The sequence below is a fragment of the Sminthopsis crassicaudata genome, chromosome 2 (genome assembly GCF_048593235.1).
Source record: "Sminthopsis crassicaudata isolate SCR6 chromosome 2, ASM4859323v1, whole genome shotgun sequence".
Classification (NCBI taxonomy): Eukaryota; Metazoa; Chordata; class Mammalia; order Dasyuromorphia; family Dasyuridae; genus Sminthopsis; species Sminthopsis crassicaudata.
In genome coordinates this window covers 485,032,929-485,055,864 of record NC_133618.1, presented here as the reverse complement: position 1 = coordinate 485,055,864, position 22,936 = coordinate 485,032,929, and the positions used below count along the sequence as shown (strand labels likewise).

Here is a 22,936-nt window from a genome sequence, read left to right as displayed (position 1 = left end):
AATAGTACTTATCATATAATATTGTGGTGTACTATGGCTATGATATTCCCACCTAACCCTAGGCACAAGCTCTCTGATTCCAGAGATTATGCCTCATTTATAGTCTTCTAAGAAACATCCCAGTACTTTGTGCACAATAAATGTTTACTGAATTCAATTAATTTGACAGAGCTTTCCTAGAACTTCTTTTTCCAACCTCCTCTATTTCCCACTTCTCTCCTATCCCTTATTCTAATAATATCAATCTATCAATATTTATTAAGTCCCATCCATGTATTAAGCACTAAAGAGACAAATATAAAGAATGAAAGAATTCATTCCCTCAAGAACCTTTTATTCTTTTCTTTAATTAAAACTTTTTTAATTTTCAAAACATATGCATGGATAATTTTTCAACAACAACCCTTGCAAAACCTTGTGTTCCAATTCCCCCACCTTCACTCACCCCTCCCCCAGATGGCAAGTAGTCCAATATATGTTAAATATGGTAGAAATATATGTTAAATCCAATATATGCATACATGTTTATACAGGCATCTTGCTAGACAAGAAAAATCAAACAGGAAAAAAAATGAGAAAGAAAACAAAATGCAAGCAAACAACAACAAAAAGAGTGAAAATGCTATGTTTAATCCACACTCAGTTCCCACAGTCCTCTCTCTGGGTGTAGATGGCTCTCTTCATCATAAGATCATGGGAACTGGTCTGAATCATCTCATTGTTAAAGAGAGCCACGAAGGACCTTTTATTTTAATGGAAGAAATAAGTGTATATCTAAGTACAACCACAAGAATACATACCAGAATAAATACAAAGTAGTTATATACCAGATAATTAAATAGAGAGGGCATTAATAGTTGGGGAGCTTTTCTTGCACAAGACAAATATGGAAATATGTTTAAAAGAACTGCACATATGTAACCTAAATCAGATGATTTGCTGTCTTGGGGGGGGTAAGGGAGAGAAGGAAAAAAATTTGGATCATAAAGTTTTGCAAAAGCAGATGTTGAAAACTATCTTTACATGTATTTTGAAAATAAAATACTATTGAGGAGCAGCTAGGGGGCGCAGTGGATAGAGCACCAGCCCTGAAGTCAGGAGGGCCTGAGTTCAAATGTGACCTCAGACACTTCCACTTCCTAGCTGTTCGACCCTGGACAAGCCACTTAACCCCAATTGCCTTGGGAGGAAAAATACTACTGAAAATTTTAAAATTAACAACAAGCAAAAAAAACCCAAACAGTTGAAGAGCTCAGGAAAGTAGCATTTCATTTGCATATTTTCTCATTTTTTTTCAAAACTAACAACTTTAATAAGTAACTATTCTTTTAAAAAATATTTATTTATTTTCAATTTATCTAATAAAACAAGTACTTCCATAATAATGTCATTTTTTTAAAAATGAAGTCAGTTTGATGGTGCAGTGGATAGAATACCAGTTAGGAGTTAGGAGGAGTTGAGAGTTCAAATCCAGCCTTGGACATTAACACTTATTACGAGCAAGTCACTTAAGCACAATTGCTTTGCCAAAAAAAAAAAAAAAAAAAAAAAAAAAAAGGACACATGAAACTGAAAATATATGTTATCAACTAAATTTCTTTCTTTTTTAAGAATTACATCCAGTTCTAACTTAACTTATTTACAAACTATGTAAGAATTTTGACTTAGATTTCAAATGTGAGATTTCTGAAAAATTGCTTTCTGGGGAACAAAAGAGTCAGTTGAATGTGAATTCACAAGAAAAAAAAAGTTACATCCAAAAAAAAAAAAAAAAGAGGGTCTATATGAGGCAGAGATTGTGAGAGAGTGTATTCCAGGCATAAAGAATGGCCCATACAAGGGCACAGAGATAAAGGAGTACCGTGGGTGAGGAACAGAGACAAAACTATTTCAGCTGTTTAGCCAGGCTACGTGGGAAAAGTGTCCAAAAAGGACGGAAAGATAAACTGGGTACAAGATGTGATGGGCTTGAAATGCTAAACAGAGCAGATTGTATAAGAGGAAGCCACTGGAGAAATGTCATGTTTATAGCTGGACTGAAGAAAAATTACTTTGGCAGAAATCTGTGGGATGAATTGGAGTTGGGGGAGACTTGAGGATGCAATAATCCAGCTGAGAGGTAATGAAGGCCTGCACTAAGATGTCAACTGTGTGAGTAGAGAGAGGAAGGGGCTTGGGTGTGAGAGCCGCCAGGAAGGAAGAAGTGGCAATACTAACAACTGACTAGGATATATGGAGTGAGGGGGGAGAGAAGTCCAGGATGACATCAGGTTACCAGCCTGGCCACTACACACCTCTCAGATTGGCTAAGATGACAGGAAAAGATAATGATGAATGTTGGGGGATGTGGGAAAACTGGGACACTGATGCATTGTTGGTGGAGTTGTGAAAGAATCCAGCCATTCTGGAGAGTAATCTGGAATTATGCCCAAAAAGTTATTATAATTGTGCCCTACTCTTTGATCCAGTAGTGTCACAACTGGGCTTATATCCCAAAGAGATCTAAAAGAAGGGAAAGGGGCCTATATGTGCAAGAATGTCTGTAGCAGCCCTCTTTGTAGTGGCATAAACTGGAAAACTGAGTGGATGCCCATCAATTGTTGAATGGCTGAATAAATTGTGGTATATGTGAATATGTCAATAAAAAGCTATAATAAATTAAAAAAAAAGTTACAGTCTGGAACACATGGAACCTCCATGGGGGAGGGGGGGAGGGAGGGAGAGAGAGGGAGAGAGAGAGAGGGAGAGAGAGGGAGAGGGGAGAGAGAGGAGAGAGAGAGAAGAGAGAGAGAGATGAGAGAGAGAGAGAGAGAGAGATGAGAGAGAGAGAGAGAGGAGAGAGAGAGAGAGAGGAGAAGAGAGAAGAGGAGAGAGAGAGAGAGAGAGAGAGAGATAGAGAGAGAGAGAGAGAGAAATTTGGGCAAGGAAGGTGTAGTTAAGAAAAATTGATGAGTTCTATTTTGAGTACACTGAGTTTCAGATGACTGGAACATTCAGTTTGAAATAACCCACTGGTATCTAGATAGATCTATGAATAGAGATTGTAACTCAACCCATAGAAACTGTGAAGTTTTCTATGAGAGAAAAGTAAAGAGAGAAGGGAAAAAGACCTAGTAAAGGGGAAACCCCACAACTAGAGGATGTGATTGGGATGATGAACCAATGCAGGCAGACAGGTAAATGAACTAAAAGAATGTCATAAAAACCCAGAGCAGAGAGTGAATTCAAGAATAATGGGTGGTCAAGAATATCAACTACAACCGATAGGTCAAGAAGTATCAGAATTAATTAAAACAATGTTTATATTTTTTTAAAAAGACAAGAATTGACAAATTATCATTGCCAAATGATTTAGCATTTAAGAGATCATTGATAACACTGGAAAAAACACTTTCAGTGAAGTGAATCGCTCCAATGAAAATCCAGATTGTAAAGGGTTCAGGAATGAGTGAGAGATTCATACAGACAGCTTTTTCAAGAGTTTGGTTAAGAAAGGAAAGTGACAGTTAGGGTCCAAGGTAGGTACAGCCTAAGGGAATGATGGAAGGGAATAGTCAAAGTTTTTTAAGAACAGGGAAAACTTGGGTCAGAGTAAAGGCAACAGAGAAGAAATCAGTAGATAGGTGATCAGAGAGAAAAGGTAGATATCTTTGAAACTTCAATCTAAAGACAAAAAAGATGAGATCAGACATACTCGTTATGCACTTGCCAAGGGTTAGCCTTGACAAGAAGAGATACCGAGAACCAGAGGAGCCCACCTTTCTGACAGAGAGGTGATGGACTAAATGTACAGAAGGAAATACACATTTTTGGACAGGGACAACTTCAGAATTTGTTTTGTTTTACTACGCATATTTGTTACGAAGGTTTTGTTTTTCCTTTTTTCTTTTTCAGTGGATAGAGGAAGGAAGTAGGAGGAACAGCAAATAAATGCCTGTTCACTGACATAAATTTAATTTTTTAAAAAAGAACCTCATTGTCAGAGATAGGAGACAGGAAGAGATTGGGCAATGATGACAAGGAATTTTAAGAAGAGAGTGCTTAGGTTGAATGGCTTTGATTTTTTTTTTTTTCTCCAGTAAAGGGACAAGGTCCTCAGTTAAGAGGGAGTGAACTGGTGGGATGTTTGTAGAGGGAAGGGAAGATTTTTTAATAACTTCTGTGTAAAGTGAGAGTGAAAATAAATTATGGAAAAATTTTTAAAAATTGCCATGCTGTATTGAGAGTCCAGTTAAAGTTTGGATACATGAATTTATAATATACCCAGTCAGTAAAACCATTTTAAAACTCTGCTGACCTTTTTGTAGTAGCAAAGAACTGGAAATTCAGTGGATGCCCACCAGTTAGGAAGTGGCTGAATAAGTTATAGTATATGAATGTAATGGAATGTTCTATAAGAAATGATGAGCAGGCTGATTTCAGATTTCAGAAAAATCTGGAAAGACTTACGTGAACTGATGCTGAGTGAAGTGAACAGAACCAATCAAACATTGTACACAGTAACAGCAAAATTATGTGATGATCTGTCCTGGTCAAACACATTTGTGTATTGTCTTCTGGGTTCAAGTGGAAGGCGACCAGGATGACAAGGAAACCAGAGATTATGTCACATGAGATTCCTCTCTGGGGACCCCAGAGGAGAGAATACTTAAAGAGGAGGTGATAACTGCCACAAGCATGAAAGGCTTTCCCAGTAGCAGAGGGATTTACTTTTTCTTAACCCTAAAGGGAAACGATGGTGAAAGTTGTGGAGGCAGAGTGCCTGTGGCCATGCCCAAGACCATTTTTATCATGACTCAGAGCTAAAAAGGCACCTGGAAGAAATGGGAGCCACCACAAACCAACTAGGGCAGTTTGGAAGAAAAGATGGACTCAGAGATGCAGAAGTAGCCCCAACCCCAATAGTGAAGGCAACAAAATCCACACTGTCTGTGGCCGCAATCAGCACTCCATGAGAATCACTTCTGAACAGAGAGATGGATTCAAGGCACAGAATGAGACATATACTTTTGGACATTGTCATCTGGGAATTTTTTTGCATAACTATGTATATTTGTTCCAATGATTTTTTTTCTTTTTTTTTTCACCTAACGGGAAAGTTGAAGAAGAGGGAAAAATATATGCTAACTGAAGGAAAGGGGGAAAAGCAGTTTTCCTGGGGAGGACGAGGAGTAACACAAGTATTATCAAAGATAAGGAAACTGAGACTTGCACAAAGTGATGCTCTAATTATAGTGTCAGAGACAATTCATTTTCCTTGGCTCCACACCCCACGCTGTTTCTGCTGTATCACATTCCCTTTGGATTGGTTTTCAGATGGCAGAATGAACCAAGATGACAATGCTAACAGACTGAGCCTAGACAAACTCAAGGCAGAAATCACATCTCGCCAAATCCCAGGGCATTAAAGGGGAAAATAACTTGAAGGCCAGGGAGGAGCACCCAACCTCATAAGCCAAGCCACAAAGAAAGAATGACAAATGGTTTGAGACATCACAGCTCTCTCCTTGTGAGGAGTCATGGTCATCCCTCAAGAATGGATCCATGCCCCAGAAGCCCTGTGAACGTGACCTCATAAAACCTTCTCCTCCCCCTTCACAATCCCAATAACCCATTCTTTACATTCCTTTTGGCAGGAAAGGGAAAGGGAAAAGGAAAAAGTAGGGGAGAGAGTAAAGGAGGACAGGAGGTCCCAAATTTAATTGTTAATCCATCAATATCTAACATAGAACTCTAGCTCAGAGTTCAAGGTTAAAAGTACCACAAGCCTCTTTCTCCACTCCCCCAGAAAAAATTAAAACTCTTTTCTATTTATCCCCCACCCCAGGAAAATAAGGAGTGAAGCTGAAGCAAGAACTCTGGCTCCAGGAAGTCTGGGTGCTTCAAAAAGAGGCTTCCCCCATTAAAGCATCCCCTGAGGCAGTCCCAAAACTTCAAAGCTACTGTCCAAAACCAGCCCAGCCCGGCCTAGCCTCACCAACATCCAGGTGGAGGAGGCTAAAGAAACTGAGAGATCTCACACACACACACACACACACACACACACACACAGTCCGTCGGTCTGTCTGTCTCTTTCCCCCCTTTCTCCTTCTTCTTTCAGGCCTCTATCCCCCACCTTTCTCTCATTAGATGCTTAGCTAAACTAAAGCAGTCTTGTACCATCTACACTGTCCAGGCTGGGAGAACCCCCAAATCATCCCAAACCATTTTCATCCCAACAGTATGCTCAGGAGTCAAGCTGATGGTTAAAATCAAAGGAAAGTGTCAGAGTTGGAAGAGATCTCAGATACATTTTCATCCATTCAAAGTTTTCTCCAGAGGAAGTAACACCTTTATTAAGTACTTGCTAGGGCTGGAGATATAAATATCTAAAAACCAAACAGTTTCTACCTATAAAAAGTTTATATTCTTTTGTGGAAAAGAAGACTACCAGTGTATACAGATAAGGTCATCTGAAGAGGGAGGGAGATGGCCAAAATTAGGCCAATCAAAGAAAGCATTAGGAACGAAGGAGTACCTGAATGAGACCTGGAAAGAAGGGCTTGTCCAAGATCATGTAATAACAGAGCTAGGGATAGAGCCCAACAGTCTACAAGAGAACTTGTCCAGGTCAGGCGAAGGAGTCCCTCTCTTATAGAGAGAGAGGATCATAAAGCCATCATCTCCCAACGAAGGATCTACTTCCAACCTAGTGGATTATCGTCCTAGCTCAATAATTAGGATTTAGATATTAATCCTGCTCATCATCCACCCATTCTGATAGGGGTTCATTGCTAACTACAAAAATCACAGAATTTGAGAGGTAGAAATAATCTCATTGGCTGTTCCAATGATCCAATCCATATAAGAAACAATTCTCCATTAAAAGATGCCCAACAAGAGGTTCTCCAGCCTTCATTTAAAGACCTGAAAAAGAGGTATAACCTATTACTTAATTAGTTAGTTTTTATTATAGCTTTTTTATTGACAGAATGTATGCATGGGTAATTTTTCAACATTGACCCTTGCAATCACTTCTGTTTCAACTTTTCCCTTCCTTCCCTCCACCCCTCCCCTAGATGGCAGGCAGTCTCATACATGTTAAACATGTTAAAGAATATCTTAAATATAATATATGTGTACATATTTATACAGTTCTCTTGCTGCACAAGAAAAATCAGATTCAGAAAGGTAAAAATAACCTGGGAAGAAAAACCAATGCAAGCAATCCACACTCATTTCCCAATGTTTTTTCGCTGAGTGTAGCTGGTTCTGTTCATTGCTGATCAATTGGAACCGATTTGGATCCTCTCATGATTGAAGAGAACCAGAATTGATCATCATACAGTATTGTTGTTGTCATGTACAATGATCTCCTAATTCTGCTCATTTCACTCAGCATCAGCTCCTTTAAGTCTCTCCAGGTCTTTCTGAAATCATCCTGCTGGTCATTTCTTACAGAACAATAATATTCCATAGTATTCATATACCATAACTTATTCAGCCATTCTCCAAATGATGGGCATTAATTCAATTTCCAGTTTCTAGCCACTACAAAAAGGGTTGCGACAAACATTTTTGCACACACATAACCTAGTTATTTATGTGTCATCTCTTGAATAAGAACATAAAACCCTGCCAACAGGGGTTTTGTCCCTTTTTTGTGTATCCCCAGTGCTTAGTATCATCCCTGGCACATGGTAGGCACTAAATAAATGCTTGTTGATTGAATGACCTTTCAGGGCCCCTCGTCCACTTTTGAATACCTAATATCAAGCCTAAATTGTCCTCCATTAATATCCATTCATAATCTCTAATTCGGCCCTCTGACTGCTCTTTAGGATACTTCAAGTTAACTATCACATCCTTTCTAAAATTATCTCTTCTCCAGGATGAACATCCCTAGTTCCTTCAACCCTATTTCCTTCAAATGAAATCAGCTGCCCTTAATTCATAACATTTTAACTGCCCCTTAACCAGAGTATGGCCCTAGGACAGCCTTGTGGAGAGATACACACACATATATACACAAGGATACCATCATCATCACTATTCACTCACCATGTTATATGGCTTATAAAAAGACTTCTTTTTCAAACAACCATTTTGTGGAACAAGTTGTGCAAATATTATCATCCCTATATGTCTAGATGTGTTATGACATAAGGAAGAAAGAATTCTCAGCTGTTCCTAGATCAATGAAATGGCATCTTACTAATTTTACACCTTCTTTCTCTTCTCCAAAACAATCCCAGACCTCTTTCCTCTCTTAAATTTAAATTTTTAAACTTAATTTAAAATTTTTGTTTATCCTGGTTTAACTTTTCCTGATCTATGTCTCTGACAATACCCATATCTGTGTATGTTTCTCTATATCTTTCTTTCTAAATTGTATTTCTGTTTCTGTTTCTATGACAGTTTATGTGCTTCTGTCTTTCTTTGTTCCAGTTTCTTTATAGAGCACCAGACCTGGAAATTAGTAAAGCTTAGCTTAAAAGCTTGTTGATTGACTGAACCTCTCAATGACTGTCCCGGTGTTTCAGTGTGTCCTTGCTTGTCTGTCCCTCACCTCTCACTCTCTCATATGCATTCCATCCTAAACTTATTTCCTTAATTGAGGGGTTTAGGGAGAGGCAGAAAATAAGAGGTAAGGTCATAGAAATCAGACCCACAGAGCTCCAAACAACTTTGGTGGTTTGGCCTCCAGAAATGGTATAATCATATTTTTCTCCTACTTCCACTTTTCACATCCCTACCTAATCTATAAGATCACTAGAGTCTTAAAGATTCTTAAGAATCCTAAAGAATAAAATAATAATAATAATGAAATTAAATATTTTAAAATTTTTCACATTAAAAAAAGGATCCTAAAAAAAAATCAATGAAAAAAATTACCTGAAAGTTATGACTTCAGCAAACTTGAAGTATACAAAATAAACAAAAATCACCAGAATTTCTATAATACTAATAAAACCCGGAAGAAAAAGATAAAGACACTTAAAATTACCTCTGAATGTACTTGGAATTCTATCTACCAAGATAAAAACTATATAAATATTATATAATTTATATAATTATATAATTATAAAAACTATATAAATATTATAAACTACTATTTATGTTAATATTAATTGGGAAACATTAATTGCTCATGAGTAGGCCAATTCAATTTATTACAATTAACAATACTACCTAAATTAATTTGTATCACCAATGTGATGATATCAAATTACCAAAGAGTTACTTTACAAATCTAGAGAAAAATAAAAAATTTCATAGAGTAACAAAAAAAGAATCTCAAGAAAATAAATAAAAATAAAGAGGAACAAAAGGGACCAACCAACATAAAATCTCAAAATATATTATAAAATGACAATTTTTCCAAAAAATTTGATAAAAAAAGAGGGATCAGTCATTAGAAGAGATTATCTATATAACATATACAAGTAAATTTACCTAATATCTTAGTATCTGATAAATACAAAGATCTAAGCTGCTAACATAAGGATTTATTATATGACAAAGACTTTTAGAAAAACTGGACAGATTATGAAAGAAATTACATTTAGACCAAGCCTGAAATTTTATACCAAGACCTAGCTTGACAATAAAATGTCGTATCACAAACAGATTAGAGAAACATGGGGGGAAATTGCCTATGAGAACTCTGGAGAGAAAAGTCCATGACATAGCAAGGAAGTGAGAGGATCAAAGAAGATAAAAGGATAATTTTGACTATATAACAGTTAAAAGTTTTTGCATTAAAAAAATCCAATAAAGCTAAGATTAAAATAGACACTACTGGGAAGAATATTTTACAAGAATATTGCCTGACAAAGGTTTCATTTTCAAATGCACAAAGAACTGATTCAAATTTAGAAAACAAGATGAATAGCCAGTTAATAAAATACATAGAATAAAAGTCATTCTCCAACTGATAAATGTTGTAAGAGGGGAAAAGACACAATTATTTATGTATTTTGGTGAAACTATCAATAGGTACAATAATTTGGAAAGTGATTTAGAATTATATGTGTTATTAAACATCATGCTCTTTGATACAGTTACACTGCTCACAGACACCCAAAGTGATCAAAGAAACAGAAAAAGGTTCCATATGTTAAAATATTTTCTAACTGCTCTCTTTGGTAAAAAACTACAAACTAAGGAAATGCTTATCATTTGAAGAATGACTGAATAAATTGTGATATTGAATTTGAAAGAATACTATTGTGCCCTAAGACATGAGGAAATATAATTTCAAAGCCCCATGGAAAAGACTATTATGAACTGATATATAGTAAAATAAGCAGAAACATAACAACAATTTATACTATTAATGTCAATATTATAAAAGCAAGCAATTTGAGGAATGTGCAGAACCAAAACAATTTTTATAATAACAATATTTGAAAGGCAAACTACTTTGAAAGTGATAAAAATTATGATCAATTCAATAATTATCCATGATTCCAAAGAATTCTTGATGAACATTCTTTCTATCTCCTATCAGAGATGGAACAGAATGAATTGTATATGTATATGTATATACACAGTAAATGAGGGAAATTTTTTTCTTGGTTGTATATTTGTTACAAAAAACAATTTGCTTTTCCTTTTCTTTTTTTTTCAGTGTCATAGTAGTTAGGAAGGAGAGAAATACGGATTTTTGTTAATTACATTTTTAGAGAAGTGGGGTGTACTATTATAGATGTGGAATGTTGCTTGCACATTCAGATAAGGTAGAAACACTACTTTAACTGTTTTACTTTGTTATAAGAGACAAGTCATGGAGTGAGAGTAACCTGGAAATGTTAAGACAAAATACATGAATAAAATTTTTGTAAAGATCCACTGCTAAAAAAAGACAAGTGTATGTGCTGCTAGGCCAGCTATGCCATTGTTTGTTCTATACTCTAAGTATCCTCACAGCTCTGACATTCTGGGATGCTGGACCCAAGGTAAGGTTTGCCTAGTCTAGAAATAGCATAGGGATGAAACTATTCCAAAATACAGCTTGGTGTGATGAGTCCAGCAGGATGCTGCCTCTAAAGCAAGGCATATGTCACTAGAAAACAAAATAAAGACCTAAGTAGGAGAAAGCATGATATAACTTGTATAATTGGGGGGAAATGGACTTAGAAATCAATTGTCATAGGAGGACAAATTTAGAGCTAGAAGGGACCTGAGAGACCTTAAAGGTATTTCTTGTTGAAGCACCTCATTTTATAGATGGGGAAGCTGAGATCCAAAGTTCAAGTGACTTCCTAAGGTCACAGAGTGCCATGGAATCTAGGTTCTGCGACCATCAAATTCTTTATCCTTCTACTTTCCCATGATGCCTTCTTAACAGAAGGCCCAAGTCTAAATCCTGACCAACCTACTTACTATGTAACCTTGGACAAGTCACTAATTAATGTCTGAGCTTTAAGTCTCTTGTGTATAAAACTGACAATACCAAGAATCTTCTGAAGTGTTTGAATTAAGTGGGATTATTTTGCATGTGTGAAAAGGCTCTCTGAGCCACAAGGTGCTATATACAATGAAAATTATAGATAAATAGGCAGATAGCTAGCTAGCTTTCAAAATAAATAATAAAATTTCAAAAATAATAAAATAGTCCCTTATACTCCATTCCCTAATGGGAGCAACATGGATAGATAGGTAAAAACAAGAAAATATATAAAGAAATTAGAAGCTTATATTCCACTGGGGCAGCAACATAGTAAATAAAGTCAATAAGATATGTAAATTTAAAAATATACAGAGTAAACTAAAAGTATTTTTAATGGAGGAGGACAATAGAAACTGGAAGGGGGAGAAGGAGATTAGAATAGGCTTTAAGTAGGAGGAAGCACATCAACTGAGCCTTCAGGAAAGCTACCTAGGAGTTCTACAAAGGGGCTGTGAGGCAAGAATCTATTAAAGGTAAGGGCACAGTCTGCAGCAAGGTACATTTGGGGAAATGACAAGAAGCCAAGTTCAATTGAAACAGTAGAAATAGAAAAGAATGTGCAGTAAGGTTAGAAACAGGCAAGTGGTAAGGTAAAGGGCTTTAAACACCAACAGAAGAATGCATTTTAAGCCAGAGTCAATAGGGAAGCATTTTTTCCATCTCTGAAGATCATGATGATGATGATGATGATGACGAGTATGCATATAATGTATAAAAGTTTGCAAAGCACTTTCCATATCTTATCTTAGTTGATCGTCACAACGACTCTGTGAAGTTATTACAGATATTACAATTTTACAGAGGAGGAAACTGAAGCTTGGCAGAGTCAAGTAATTAGACTCAGATCCAGAAAGAGTGCTACCCTTGGAATCAGGAGAACCTGAATTCAAATCCAGCCTCAGACACTTCCTAGCTGTGTCACCTTGGGCAAGTCACTACACTCTGCCTCAGTTTTCTCATCTGTAAAATGAACTGGAAGAGGAAATGGCGAACCCCTCCAGTCTCTGCCAAGAAAACCCCAAACAGGGTTGCCAAAAGTAGCACATGACTCACAGAACTGAACAACAACTTGCTGGCTCCAGGTGCAGAGCTCCTCCATTGTGCCATCCAGCTGCCACAAGGCTGCCCCACTGTTTGCCAACTTGGCTGTGGAGAATACTTCCCTAGGAGACAAGCGAAGGGCCGTGCTCTCCATTTAGCCTAGCAGCAGCTGCAGCTCCCAAGGTCCGGCCGGCTCTCACTGCTCCCCTGCCAAATCCACAGTCTCTGGGCCCATCCAAAACAGAGCAACAACCACTCTGTCCCCTCCTCCCCCCGCCTGGCCCAGCAGAGGAAGAACAGCCCGAGAGCTACACACCCATGGGCTTCAGGGCCACGCTTTCCCAGGGGAGCCCTGTAAAACAGGCTGTCTCAGAGCAGGACTTCCTAGTGAGCTCAGAACTGTCAAACCGGCCTGTGGACCCTCTCTCCCTGAGGGGCCTTTTAAACCACTTGGCTGGGACAGCGTTCCATCTAATCGTCATCCGTCTGAAGGCAAGGAGCCCAGCAAATGACCTCATGAAGGCTTTCAGGCCCTGGGGTGGCCTGGGGTGGTAGAAAGCTCCCCGGGGCGGGGGGGGGGAGAGAAGCCTGGAACTGTAACCCCAGCTCTGCAGCCAACCCCCACTGAGTGCCCACCCTTCTCCCCACTCCAGGTCCTCTCAGTAAGATGAGGGGGAAATGAGAAGTCATTACTAAATGACCTCAAAGGATACTTCAAGCTTTAAATCCTATGATTCTGACATATTTTATCAATAACAGAACACCGTCACACATATTTTTAAAAATCTCTTTAAACAATGTTTTCACAAGAAATTAAAGGCCAAAGTAATCCACTGTCATCATCTTTCAAAATGATCAACCGGAACAGGTTCTTGGATGTGTACAAAGAATAAAGGAAGACCTGAAAGTTTCTTTGTCCTCGTAAAATACTTTCTTCCCCATATAGCTGAAATTCTGGCATTATATATTTGGAGGGTTAACCCAGCCAACCTTTATCTGGACAGCATCTAGCAGCATGGGGATTTCCAAAGGGAAGATGAACAACTTGGAAGCTTTGATGATCTCTAACTCAGACCAGGGATGGAGGAGGGGTCCCTGCTCCCTTAGGAGCCACCATAGCTGTGTGATCCGGTCATCTCTCAGGTCTATCTGCCCTTCCAAAGAGGGAAGCTGTGGCCTAGAAAGATCCAAGACTTCAGTAAATTCAAACAACAGTTCTATTGGGCTCTAAAATACATAAGACTATATTTTTGTGGCACACTTACACTTCCTAAAGCAGCAAAGGTCTAATGGAAAGAACTTCAGATTTTAAATCAAACAATCTTCATTCAGTCCTAACTCAAGACGCAGCTGATGGAAGTTAATAGAGTGCCCCCAAAAGACTCATCTTTCTAAATTTGTATCTGGTCTCTAATACTTACTAGCTTTGTGAACCTAGGCAAGTCACCCAAACCTGTTTACTTCAGTTTCCTCATCTTAAAAAGAGCTAAAGAAAGAAATGCCATATCACTCCAGTATCTTTGCCCAAATGGGATCTGAGAATCTGAAATGACTGTGAAAAACAACAAAAATTACTATTAAATACATTTGTAGGGATTTAAGTTTGCAGAACATTTTCCTCTCAGCAGCTACTGCAAGTATTATTATTACCACTTGTTATTATTATTCCTAATGGTTGTTTGCCCTTTGTTTTCAAGAGGGCTTGACTTGCTCCTGAACTGGATTTTAGAGAGGAGAATCCATCAGCCCTTCTCTCTCTTCCTGGGCTATCAAAGTCAGTGGTAGGACAGAAGTCAGGAAGACAACGATGAACCAGGATGTAGGGGACGACCTTAACATTCTGGCCAAGCTCTGAGTGCTCCCCAGCCCCTGCTTCAGTCATCTTCATGGTCACTGGGATTCGCTGTTCTCATTTACTCCTTCCAAACGAAAAGTCTCACCTACTTGGGACAGACATACCCCTAAGTCACCCATGGGCTGGGGGCCAGCTGCTTGCTCTAAAGCTGGCTAAGCCTGCCTTGCAGAGAGAGTTTTACCAGGATATGGCTGCTGAGGATGCTATGCCAGAGAGGGAAGAAGTGAAGGAAGGTGGAACCAAAGGTGCATGAGCAGCCCTGAAAAGAGCTCAGCCAGCCCTGGCGGCAGAGGTGCTGGGGCTGCCTGAACACCCCATGACAATGACAGCAAAGACACAAAGAGGGGAGGATCTCCTTCTTGGTCTCCAGTGTAGACTACAGGAACAAAAGGTGAGAAAGGATGAGGCAAGGCTTGTGAACATCAGACTCACTCCAAGTCAGTCAGTGAATCACAAGCATTTATTAAGTGCCAGGCACTGAACAAAGTCCTATACACACACACACAAATGCAAAAGGAAGTCACTGCCCTCAAGGAGTTCATAAGCTATTGAACTAATTAACAGGCAACTCTGTAAAATCAAGGCTGCAAGAAAATCTGCACCAGGAGGATCACACAAAGGAGGAGACAGAAAAAAAGCAAATCTTCCTCATATTTTTCCTTTTTCCATTTTTTTTTAAAGCATCAGATCAGCCTGCTACACAAGGGGAAAAAATATACACAGGACCTCAGACTTGAACAATGAAATCAACACTCAAACCAGGAAAATCAATTTATACAATAACTTCCTGTAGATCTCTTCTACACCCCTACTGGCCTCTGAAGGTGCTATCTCAAGAATATACAGTTTCCTTTTCTCTCTGCCCCAGGGGCCAAAACATTCCAATTGCCCAAGTGAAATATTGTCAGATAGCAGAAAGAACACTAGAAAAAAAGGAGTCAGAAGATCTGGCTCTCATCCCAGTCCTTCAGTATGTGATAAGCCCTTTCCTTTTCTGGGCCCTTGAAAAATGAGGGGGTTTCTATAGTATCTTCTCATCCTGACATTATTTATTCTAAGTTCTAAGACCGCTTCCACATCTAACACCTCTAAGTTTTGACTCTAATCTTCTAAATTCTAATATTCCTTTATTGATGTTTTGCCTCAGATTAATTTAGCACAAAGTCATTAGAATGGCTGTACCATTCTCACTGCCCTTCATCTAAAGGGAACAGTTTTCTGCAAAACTTAATCTGACCCTGAGGGAAAAGAAAGAAAATAAGGGAACTCACTAAGAACCCCAGTTCTAATGGGCTCTTGAGTGAGGGGGACCCCTACAGTGGAAATACTAAAGATCAGGAAAGTCTAGGGACCAGTGCTCCAACCCCAAGTCTACTATTTACTTGCTACTTATGTAACCTAGGGGAAAGCATCCTTGCTATCAAGGGCAGCTAGGTGGCGAATAGATAAATACTGAGCCTGGATTCAGGAAGAACTGAGTTCAAGCCCAGACATACACAATAGCTGTGTGAGGGGCAGCTAGGTGAAGCAGTGGATAGAGCACCAGCCTTGAATTCAGTAGGACCCGCGTTTAAATCTGGTTTCAGACACTTAACACTTCCTGGCTGTGTGACCCTGGGCAAGTCACTTAACCCCAGCCTCAGGGGAAAAAAAAAAAAACAAAAAAAACAAAAAAACAATAGCTGTGTGACCTTCAGCATGTCACTCTACCTCTGAATCCATTTCCTCATCTGCAAAACAGTAAAACCTTCCTAGGGTTGTTGTGAGGATTCAATGAGATAAGAATTATATAAGCATAGTCCCTGGCACAAAGTAAGTTCCGTACAAATATTAGTTATTATTATTACTGATTTCTCTGGTCTCGAGTTATAGTCTGTAAAATGGATTGGAACCGACAATCTCTAAGGTCCCTGCAGCAGCTCTAAGTATATAATCTTATGAAGTGACTCTGGAATGATGATCAATTATTGACCGATCTTTTCCTGGGGTTGAATGACAGATTTGATGACTGCCTTTCTCTAGTTCTTCAAGGCCATCACTAGTATTGAACAGACCCTGAAGGGGAATGAAGGAAGCATGTGACTTCCAGAAGTTGTGCCAAATTATTTTCTCAAAGCTTTACCTCCTCCCACTACTTGCACTAGGAACTCAGAGTCTTCAGGACTTAACTTATGACAGTCTCCACTTAAGACTCTCCAAAAGGCCCTGAAAAAGGTCTTTCTTTTAAATGTTTCATTTAAACTTTTTTTTAAAAGAGAAAAAGATTTTTTTTTTCTTTCTGAAACTCAACCTTCCATGTTGCTAGAAATACAACCAACCAGGGGAATCAAAAACACCCCAGATTTGTGAGTATATACAAGGTGAGAGACAGAGGGAGAAAACACTGAGCAGAAGGCAAAGAGGTTCTAAAATTAAGCTTTCAGCTTAATTTAATTAATTTTATTTATTTATCTTAATTTAAAATTAAACTTTTAGCTCCTAAGAGTTATTAAACATTTAAGAGTCAGATCTTGTCACCCATTGAGGGGGGGAAAGAGAGGGATGATTTGCCCATGATAGGACTTAGAAGGGACAAATCGAGTTTGAACTATTATTCCTGACCAAAGTTTCAACACAATCTCTCCAAAACCCATGTGGCCAACTGCTCCTGCCCACCTGACTTCATGTACCGCCCACACCTACCCTGGCTGGAGAAAGAAGCCTCCCGACTCTCCTAGCCCTCAGGAATCTCTCCCCACCCCTGCTTACTACTCCAGCCACTGTATTTAGGTTAAAAATCCAAACTAGTTAGGACCTTTTATGAGAAATAATTCTGACTCACCCTCACCTAGCTAATTCCTTCATTTGCTCCCCCAGTATCATTTTTCTCACTGACTTCCTCCAGCCTGTTTTGAACAGACATATTGCTCAAACTTCCGGTTCCCTCTGGAGAAAATAACAAAAATCAGACTTTACCTTTTATTTTTCATTTTCATCCTCTTTCCTTTTCTCTACCTAACTGCTATCTCCAAGGAAACAAGAAAGACTTCGGTCTTCTTCAATCCCAGTCTCCCTTCTCAACAAATCCCAGTCATTGGGTTCACACATGCAGAAATTTCTTTTACTGGGCTGCTTAAAGAGAATCCCATCTGGAACCCACAACTTCCTGCTTCTGCTCTCCACATCAACTCTGAGCAGGCCCCTCAGAGTACGCGATGCAGCCCCAGTGGTCAAAAGGGAGCTTCAAGAGGGCCTGGAACCCCCAGATCAAGAGGCCCCATGGGGACCACACTCAGAAAGAAGCAGAGCCTTTTATGCTGTGGCTGGACTTAAACTGCTCCGGAGAAATAAGGGACCTTACAGAGAGAGAGCTGAAATAAAAAGCAAACTTGTAAACTCTGGCTACCTCAAAATGTTGCTCCCTCCTAGTAGCAAAAAACCTTGAATGTGCTAATATTCTGATTTCACTTTCATATCGACAGCACTCCTTTCTTCTTGGTTCCTACTGCCCCCATCCTAATTATCATATTGCCAAAGACCTGAACTTCTGAAACAGTATTTCAGTCTTCCCCCTCCAATCTATTCTTCACTCTTCAGTGGCAGAATCATCTTTATTACAGATAGTTCTCATGCATGTGGGGCAGTTAGGTGGCTCAGTGGATAGAGTCTTGGGATTAGAATTAGAACGATTCCTTCATCTTCCCAAGTTCAAATCTCAGACACTATCCATGTGACCCCAGACAAGTCACATAATCCTGTTTGCTTCATTCATCTGTAAAATAAGCTGGAGAAGGAAATGGTGAGCCATTCCAGAACCTTGCCAAGAAGACCCCATATGAGGTCACTAGGAATCAGACAGAAGTGAACAACTGTTATTATACTTTATCAGTTGCAATCATATTTTTATGTTGTTTTCCTTGATTGTTTTCATAGATTATACATCCATGGAAAATTTAGTTCAGAGGATGGGAAGAGATTTCAGATTGTGTGAAGCAAAATCTATCAACAGAAAATGTTTTTAAATAACTATCAGTTGTATAATAACTAAGTTTGGCCCCAGTTAAGAGATATGAGAATGAAGATCCCTGGTGATAAGAGTGCAGATTGAGACTTTCTTTTAATGACTAATGAATGGGGAATTAGTTGGGTATTTTTTTTTTCTCTTTTTCTCAAAAAAAAAAAAAAAAAAAAGGAAAGAAATGGATGTAAAAGAAAGAAAAGGTAGATTTTTATTTATTGAAAAAAATAAAATTTTAGTTAAAAAAAGGATAGCAGCAGGGAACTTGGATGTAGATCATGGCATATACTATCAGATGTGATTGTCAGAGCTTGGTTAGTTTTTCTGACTTCCTTTTTCTCTCTTTTTTCTTCTTTGTTATATAAGGAATGGCTTTCTGCATGGGGGAGGGAAGGGCATATATTGAGAAACTGATGTAAAAACAAAAGGTTTCAATAAAATTCAAAAAGTATCAGTTATTATTGCACAAATTATAGCAAGCCCTGGAATATTATACATCCTCCTAAGAAAGATCTATAATCACTCGAAATAGTTCAGGATAGTTATTCCCACTGGAAAAACTAGTGGATAAAAAAAAAACATACCTATTGTCCAGAATATGATATATAGCTGGGTGGATGGCCCTTGGAGCTGGTCCTTCCGTACACTTATCTTAGACACCATGCAAGAACAATGATCTGGGCCCAGAATCAAAGAGGAAGAAAGTTAGCTGGCTTGCATTTGGGAAACTGCCTGGTGCTTTTTATGATCTTAAGCATTTCCCAAAGGCCCAAGTACAAAAAAATAACAAAAATAATATTCTTTGGAGGGAGTATGGTACAATAGGTAAAGGGAAGTATTGGAATAAAAAAATCTGGATTGAAGTTGTGCCCCTCATATATTCTACCTTTCTCATTCCTCACTCAGGCTGCACTCTGAACTTTCTTTACTATGTCCTTTCTTTACTCTACCTTCGGTCCCTTTCAGCTTCCTCTTATTTAAGGTCCATTAGAATTAGCTACACCCAGAGAAGTAACACTGGGAATTGAATGTGGACTACTTGAATTTTTATTTTTCTTCCAGGGTTATTTTTACCTTCTGAGTCCGATTTTTCTTGTGTAACAAGAGAACTGTACAGATCTGCACACATATATTGTATCTAAGATATACTTTAACATGTTTAACATGTATATGACTACCTGCCATCTAGAGGAGGGGGTGGAAGGAGGGATGGGAAAAGTTGGAACAGAAGTGAGTGCAAGGGACAATGCTGTAAAAATTACACACACATATGTTCTGTCAATAAAAAAGTTATAATAAAAAAATGAAAAAAAAAAGAATTTAAGATCCATCTGGCAGGGGCAGTCTTTCAACTTGTGTCTACATTCTGTGATCATGTACAGTGCCTAGAACAGAGTAAGCACTTAATAAATGTTTATTGATTATATGACTGTGGGCAAGTCACTTAATCTCCCAAGGCTCCCAGATAATCCTCCAAGTTATAGAAAAGTTGCTCAACTGCATTAATGGAAGCAGTTTCCAGTGTGGAATCATGATTACTTGTATCATGTTACCTTTAACAGGGAGTTAACACCTACATAAAGCACCCATGCTATACTATTTACTTGTAGTCAGTTGTCTCCCTACTACCATTCTCCTTTGACTTTTTGTAGTGGTTTGGGTATGACTCTCATTTCCCAAGAACTGCACCAATGAATCCCAAGCTCAGGAGGGTTTACAGACACACATGAACAAGAATCACACAGAATGCAAAGGCAGAGCCACTACTGAGGTCTCTAATACTACCCTGGTGCATATAACCCTGGATGTGGAGTAAGGAAGTCAAGGTTGAAATGATCCTCAGATACTAGCTGGGAAATTCATTTAATTTTTCTATGGCTCAGTTTCCTCATCTTTAAATGAGGAGTTAGGACTTGAAGTCATCCTTCTAGGGTGACTTCCAGCTCCAAATATGTATCCTATGAAGGATCTCCTTGGAGCAGCAATTCACATTTATATAGGGCTTTAAGATTTACAAGGCATTTCTCCATAACAAAACATTTTACAGAGGGGTTCATGAAACTCAAAGAAATTAAATGACATGGCCATAGTCTCACAGCTAGTGACAGGCTAATATAGATTCAAAGTCAGTGTTCTGATTCCCAGATGAACCTCCTTACCACTCGTACTGCCTCTCTAATTGAAGTAATAACAGGAACTAGAAGTACGAAATGGATTAGTGATATAAAAAATCAAATCAGACATTCATCACAAGTAACAAATTTATTACCTGAAATACCTCCCAGACTTAACCAAGCACGACTAAGCAAGCCAGTATCAGGTGATTAAGCAACTTGCTTTTGGGGAGAACGACTTTTAAAGGTTCAAGGGAGAGGAGGGGCATAGGGACTAGGGACTAAAGGGAGGAGGGTGGGAAGAGTTGGGGCCAGGGAGAGATCCAGGAGAAGCCAGGTTTGACTGACCAGGAGTCAAAATTGTCCAAAATGTGCTAATCAAGACACTCTGATAGGAGTTAGGACAAGGTGGATGGATTAACAATGGAGCACAAATGAGCTGATTTAAGATTTCTAACGTCATCTCATCCTATGCTAACCAGTCTGGGAAAACTGAGCTGATCATGATTGATAACAGGAACAGGATGGGCTCATTTTAGTAATTCCTGAGAATAAAATGGTTTAGAGTTCACATCATAACGAGACAAACAAGGACCCAGGGAGATAGGAGATTCAGGGTCAAACCTCAGCTTTTTCCCTCTGCTCCATCTTCTCCACCTGCAAGTAACAGGCTCCCAGCGTTTAGGAGCATGTGGCAAGACACTGATAACCCAATTCTTTACATGGAAGAGGCGGAGAGCCTGCTCCTTGGAGAATCATGATTTATAATGGAAAGACTTGAGGCAAGCATAGATGTTCTGTCAGTGGTCCTAGCCTGTGAGTAGGAACTTCTAAGATTAGCTATATCTGCCTAGCTATAATGCATTCGGAAGGCACGCAGAAATCAGGACTTTCTCCAGTTTGCCTCTTCAAGGCAAAGAGATAATGTAAAAGGAGAAGCTTCAGGCCCTTCCCATCCAAGGTCAACAGGGAGTCCTTGAGGACAGCCCTCAGTTCTTGGTCTTGATATTTCTTCTTCTATTTTAGGAGAAGGAAATTGGAGGCTGTGACCCTGTAAAGGCCAGGAGAATAAGCCCCCCAGGTCTGGGAGTTGAGTTTGGGCCATGGTTTCAAACAACTGGTCCTCCGCTGAGGCCTTAAAACATGAGAAGCGACCTTCAGGGCCCCATCCTGGGATAGTAGAGACAAGGCTTCAGCCAGTAGCTATGCTGCTTTTGGATACAAATTGGAGGGACTAATCTTTTGTAAAAACTGTTACTTCTAAGGCCACTCTGCTCAAAAGCCAATGAGATACAATTGATAAATGGTAAAGGATATGAATAGACAATTTTCAGATGAAGAAATTAAAGCCATTTATAACAAAATAAACACATGCTCTAAATCACTATTGACTAGAGAAATGAAAATTAAGGCAATTCTGAAGTACCACTACACACTTCTCAGACTGGCTAAGATGACAGGAAAAGATAATGCTGAATGTTGGAGGGGATGTGGGAAAACTGGGACACTGATACATTGTTGGTGGAGTTGTACATGGATTCAACCATTCTGGAGAGCAATGGAACTATGCCCAAAGGGCTATTAGATTGTGCATACCTTTTGATCCAGCAGCTTCTATCCCGAAGAGATCTTAAAGGAGGGAAAGGGACCTGTATGTACAAGAATGTTTGTGGCAAGGAACTGGAAAATGAATGGATGTCCATCAATTGGAAAATGGCTGAATAAATTGTGGTATATGAATGTTATGGAATATTATTGTTCTATAAGAAATGACCAGCAGGTTGTTTTCAGAAATGTCTGGAAAGACTTACATGAACTGATGCTGTGTGAAGTGAGCAGAATTAGGATAACATGACATACAGTTACAGCAAAAGTCAACTGATGGGCTTGGATCTTCTCAGCAACAGTGATTCAAGACAATTCCAATAGACTTGGGATGGAAAATGACATCTGCATCCAGAGAAAAAACTATGGAGACTGAATATGGATCAAAATATAGTAGTTTTACCTTTCTGTTTGTTTTCTTTTTCTTTCTTGTGATTTTTCCCTTTTGGTCTGATTTTTCTTATATAACATAACATCCTATTTATCCTATATCTTTGAAATAAATATTCCCTTTTCAAATCTAATGGATGTTAATTGGCTAAATAGAACAGAGGTACTATCTAATAGTGGGGAGACCATACCAAAATAAGAGTTTGAGTTGATTTCTTTAGAGAAAAGATTCCACTCTATTTCTAAGGGAAATTCCTTAGGGGAGATCTAAATGGCTTTGCTCTAGGATAGGAACCCCAGAGAGTACTCAGGACATGGAGAGGACCCTTACCTTTCACCCTCACAGTGAGTAATATGAAAAATATTGTGAAATTTTCTGAGTCACAGTGAAATGACCTCTCCAAAAAGCCAATTTGTGTAATGGACAGAGCACAAAAAACCTAAGTTCAAGTCTCTGCTTCTCCCATCAATTGGTGGGAACAAGTTCTAACAATTCCTGG

The 22,936-nt window shown here is 38.8% G+C and overlaps 1 protein-coding gene across 9 annotated transcripts in view; it reads right to left on the bottom strand.

Moving 5' to 3' along the window:
• The window catches only part of ADCY7 (adenylate cyclase 7), a 102,652-nt gene that overhangs the window by 67,959 nt on the left and 11,757 nt on the right, over positions 1-22,936 (bottom strand). For 2 of the 9 annotated variants that reach the window (XM_074293352.1, XM_074293351.1), the window contains exon 2: positions 18,912-19,004. The exons of 6 other annotated variants lie outside the window; for them this stretch is intronic. The gene's annotated coding sequence lies outside the window, so the exon portion shown is untranslated. Of the gene's footprint in view, positions 1-17,285; positions 17,675-18,911; positions 19,005-22,936 lie in introns of those variants that run through there. One more of the 9 variants, XM_074293354.1, reaches the window with a different exon arrangement.